This window comes from Ptychodera flava, chromosome 5, assembly GCF_041260155.1.
Source record: "Ptychodera flava strain L36383 chromosome 5, AS_Pfla_20210202, whole genome shotgun sequence".
Classification (NCBI taxonomy): Eukaryota; Metazoa; Hemichordata; class Enteropneusta; family Ptychoderidae; genus Ptychodera; species Ptychodera flava.
In genome coordinates, this window is record NC_091932.1 from 18,370,084 (window position 1) to 18,374,435 (window position 4,352).

At 38.3% G+C, this 4,352-nt stretch overlaps 1 long non-coding RNA gene across 1 annotated transcript; it reads right to left on the reverse strand.

The window, feature by feature from the left end:
• Positions 1–566: 566 nt before the first annotated feature.
• Positions 567–2,719, reverse strand: LOC139133168 (uncharacterized). Its single transcript, XR_011552540.1, has 2 exons — positions 2,237–2,719; positions 567–757 (listed from the first exon to the last, which is right to left on the reverse strand). It is a non-coding gene; the product is annotated as an uncharacterized lncRNA (long non-coding RNA).
• Positions 2,720–4,352: the final 1,633 nt, after the last annotated feature.

Below are 4,352 nucleotides of genomic sequence, written 5' to 3' on the forward strand. Positions count from 1 at the left end.
TGAACAAAATATTGCACATTAGTACTCTGCCATAGAACAGTGTATAGAATTGAATGAAATCATTTTCTAAATGTGTAACAACAGATCTTGACAAGCTAAAAACCCACAAAAACTAGACTGAATTGAAAAGTCTGAAACTGTACGTAATTAGTATTGCCAAACAAATTCCTGTATAACTGCTACATTCTTTTATAATTATGCAAAATACACATCACATAAAAAAGCTTCATGTATTTAACTACATGTATACAAGTATGAGCTAAAGACACCCCTTAGAGTCCTTGTTTCAATATTCAAAGCAACTGAACCAGTATTTTGTCAGGGGAATTTCTCGTATCTTTGACCATGACTTCAATCTTACTGTACATGTATCAAAAGATGTCAATTTGAATTTTGTTCGCTACATGTATCCATTCTAAAACCAAATTGGAGGAAGGAAAAGGAAAACTCTGTGACAATGTTCTTAAATCAACGAAGTTGAAAGCTTCAAACATTTTTGAGTATTTGTAGAATCTACCTACATTATGTAAACTATAGTCCCTTGATTTTCTTTGACATATGATGTAGCTTTTCCATCAAGGGTTTGACTACTTACTCCTCAATATGGTCTTGAAGTCTTGGCAAGTATTCTGGGTCCCATCCGTTTTGTTTCCGTCAGCAATCTCTATCAACTCTACACACAATGAAGTACTGTTCATGTGCCCATGTAATTCTTCAGCCTCTATTGTGTTGTTGGTGTCCTTCTCATGGCAATGATCTACAATCAAAGATAATAAAACACACATATTAGTTGAGCCATACAAACCAAACAGCATACAAAATATGTATTGACATGTAATTGAAAGAAAAAACAAAAATATTTAAATTCACTATGTACCATGTGTATAATTACTCTCATTTTCAGTACTGTACACCAGAACATCGTCAGCTCAATTCTGGCTGTCTTCACATTTATGACCATTTCATAGATTTATATCATGACCCCTATGTGACTATGCTTCTATTTTTTGTTTTTGGTGAGGGGTCCAAGGGAAAGTAGATCCAGCAGTTTAGTGAAGGTGTAATGAGTTGTTTGTCTCAAAGCAACTGACACTGGCATTTCAGTACAGTATTATAGCTGGCTGTCATATGTACCTGTACAGTGTAGTTTTCACTTACTCTTTCATTTAAAACTCCAGAATTACCTTTGCAATTAAAATACCAGAGTATGAAAGACCTACTTATTGCAAGTGTTCAGCATCAAATGTATGTTTGACTGGTACACAATGTACATGGACTATTTAAGTCTCTTTATATTTGTCAGTTCACATTTAATTCATTTTTCTCTAATCATTTAAATATAATGGAGAGCTCTTTTGTTAGTGTTAAATGAATTTACAAAACATAAAATTTGTATATTGTGAAAGATAATGTGGTACTTTTGGTGAAAATACAGGCAATTATTCAGAGTGCAATCAGTTCAACAAACTTGTGGTAGGGAACATGTAAGAGAAGTGTTAGTTATCAAATGCTTCATTGCACCATGATTGGATTTGTTTAAATGGCAAAGTTCTTGTCAGTTTTCTCAGGAAATTGCAAACTGTACACTACTTTTACATTGACAGTTTGCATCAACATGGCCTAATTAAATTTGAGGTTTAAAAGATACAAATTTTTGTGCATGTCTCTGAAAAACCACTGAACTTAGTAAAATTATATGTACTTATAGGTTTTCCTAACACAAGGCTAGACGACCTTCAGTGCTGGCAAAATTCTGGTGCCACAATGAATGACTCTGACTCTGTGAGCTGCAAAATTTCAGTGAAATCCTAATATATTTTATATTTCAATACAAGATATTGGCAATGGGAGAAGTGGGCCTGAGAAACGCACATGCATGTACTGTAGAAGCAGAGGTGCAATGTTAAAAGAAAATGTACCTTGGTAATTTGCAATATTATACCGTGTATGTCTGTATAATTACACAATGGAGTATAAAAAGACCTGAAGGGCGATGCTGAATGTAATTGAAATGTAAATGTCTACAGTTGAATGTCTGTTGATCAAATGGACATGCCTAAAATTTACAAAGTGTCCCTTGGCATAATACATTTCAAAGTAACAACCCCCTCCCCCCTCGCCCAAGGACTCCTCCCTTGCTATTTGAAGATTGAGCTTTACTGGTCAATGTTTGTTTGATTTGAACCACGGAACTATAAAAAAGGGTGTTTGGATAAAGATTACAAACTTGACATACCTTTGTATAGGCATGGAAGAGTGTGTGAATGAGATACCTCCACTACACTACATTCCTGGCCGGCCGCAACAGTGAACCGAAGTGGTCAAATTCCTGAGATGAACAAGTATGTCGGTTATACATACACGCTGTTTAAAGTCACGATTCGACTGTGGTCAAAAGTACATGTTGTGTAAGGTGCTTGAGTCTAAAGCCGGCTGTTTTTTCTGCAACTGCACGCCATTATCCATGACCTGGATAAGCAGGTCTGAGCGACGATCCACTGCATAATTGTTACATCACGCACAGTTCACTGCATAAGCTGTCGCCTGTGAAGACTGGTCGAATAAATGTTGAATTGTGCGAATCTTTGACGATGGTATGATACGCAGCATGGTCGCTCCACAAAATCGTGCACGCAGCCACTGTGCATGACCACGGTCCCTCCACAAAAACCGTGACATGACTTATGCGTTCCGCCGGTTTCTGTCTGTGTGTCGAGATTCGGTTCATATTTACCTTTTACCTTAGTGAAGGTCAAGGGTCGGGTAGTCCATTGTAAAAAGGGAAGGACAGTAGGGAACAGATCTTGTACTGCCTGTTAAGTGTAAGGTGTGCATTTCTCTCTTGAGTATAATTCTATTGTATATCACTTACAATCACTACTGTGTTTTCGTCCTGTGATATAGTTTCAGCTTTAAGATTGCAATATTTTTTTCTGGCGGCATGGCACAAGGAACTGACCCCTACCTATTTTAATAGTATATACAGTTACGTCACAACACACCCAGCTTACATACCGAAGCATGCACAGCTGCACTCAAGGACAAAGAAAAAGCCGCTGCGAAGATTATTTTGACCGTGAGAGTAGAAGATGTCTCAACCATGCCGAAATGCGATGTTTGACTTCGTTTGCTACCTCCATCATTTGACTCGGGTCACCGATCGTTACTGCACCGGCACACGGCAGGTACTTTTTCCCTTCAATGGAGGTAATCCCCGGAGGTAATCCCAGCGCGTTGGACGATCTGCCTCAAATCATATGAACGTTGTACTTATCGCGGCTAATAACAGCAGCAGCTTTACAAAGGAATGCAATGCAACAATCTGCAATTGAGACGAGAAGGAATACCCGACAAGCTGTAAACAAAACATCGGATGAAACAGTTGAAGGTATAGGCCTAGGTCATCTATTTTGAAGTTAACAAGGGGTCAAACATTTAAACATGCATATTGCATACCTATGGTGCAAGGAGAAACTCATCATTACACGGGGGGGGGGGGAGGTGCGGTTTGAGGTGTACCCATCCAAGTTGAGCTTGAAGTTTCCAAAATGTTGAGTAAAAAGGGGGTACCTTTAAGATACTTCACTAATAATATTATAAGCAAAATATGCTCACTTTAGCAATTTTGCATTTACTTTTACAGTGTTTCCCCTGGGTTCCAAAATCTTGTAGCAAATTTGGCTAGAAGCCCTAAAAATTATTCGCCAAACGAGATTTCAATTAGCCAAGCCGATACCACTGATCACAAATGACGTCATTTCTTTCTCATTAATATGCAAAAATAAATATTTGTCTGCATTTTCCGTAAGAATGACGGAAATAAACCCTGTTAGTGCTACTATGGATACTAAAAGTAACACCAATTTATGGTTCAGATTACAAGGTGCCAACATCATCCACGCATACAACATAAAATTTGTCCGAATTTCAAGCGACACCACGCGAGCGACACTTGTCCAAAGTTAGGCGTATGCAACTATATTCAGTAACAAACCTGAAATCGCTATCGTGCGATACTTTACATATGTCATATCGCTACAGACAACGGCACGAAACCTGGTTCAGCATACTAGTTTTTTCAAACGAATCAGATATCCATTCTTGTAGCAGTTCGAAAGTAAAATACTCTCAGACTTGAGAAATATGTGCTTTTTTTAGACTTCAAATACATTTGCTTTACGCTTGAAGTTTAGCAAGCGAAGCTCGGCGCTCAGACAGCGCACAGCGTATCAATGGCGCTCGGGTCAGGGGTCATCATCAAAGACGTCAGTGTGTATTCACAGCAAGCTTGCCATGGATCACGGAAATCACGGATCATAAATCCAAATGTTCACGTCTCTAGTATGTAAACA